Source organism: Sinocyclocheilus grahami, unplaced genomic scaffold (assembly GCF_001515645.1).
Source record: "Sinocyclocheilus grahami isolate Dianchi unplaced genomic scaffold, SAMN03320097.WGS_v1.1 scaffold27.1, whole genome shotgun sequence".
NCBI classification, from domain to species: Eukaryota; Metazoa; Chordata; class Actinopteri; order Cypriniformes; family Cyprinidae; genus Sinocyclocheilus; species Sinocyclocheilus grahami.
Genome location: NW_015505206.1, coordinates 327,013 through 327,585, shown reverse-complemented (window position 1 = coordinate 327,585; position 573 = coordinate 327,013). Strand labels below are relative to the sequence as shown.

The 573-nt window shown below is 58.5% G+C and overlaps 1 pseudogene; it reads right to left on the bottom strand.

Annotated features, from left to right (window-relative positions):
- LOC107568168 (serine protease 27-like) overlaps positions 1-273 on the bottom strand; it is a 2,937-nt pseudogene extending 2,664 nt beyond the window's left edge.
- Positions 274-573: the final 300 nt, after the last annotated feature.

The window sequence follows — 573 nt, the reverse complement described above, 5'->3', positions numbered from 1 at the left end:
GAGCGACGGGCGTCTTTTTAAAGATGGCTTCCTGCTCGTGCGTTTCTGGATGTGGTCGTTTCCTGCCTCCATCTGATGGTCATGATCACTGCCTCTCGTGTTTGGGCTTACAGCACGCTGAAGCAGCAATCATGGATGAGTCATGTTCTCAGTGCGGGAACATGACCATCGGGACGTTGCGGTCTAGATACCTCCTCATTAAACGGGGGGGGTATCCTCCTTGCCATGCCCCGCTCTAGCTCCTCTGGATCCCGGAGGGCTGCTTCGGTTCATGGTCAGGGAGACCTGAGGGTTACGGTGAGAGCTTCCCCGTCGAGTACGTCTCCGCGGGCTTCTCATTCCTCAAGCATGTCGCACCACCTGGTGCTTTCGGATGAGTGTGCTGGGTCCTCGGACAGGGCGGGATCTTGTGCGGGACACAGACAGAGGACAGGATGTCGATCGCTGCATCGGAGGGTGAGCTAGGCTCTGGAGATGAGGATTCGGCTGCGCTGCCACCGTCAGGGAGAGTGGCATCCAGGCCAAGGCGTTGAAGCAGTTGCACAAGGGTGGTGCTGACCCTGGTGTGCTGCA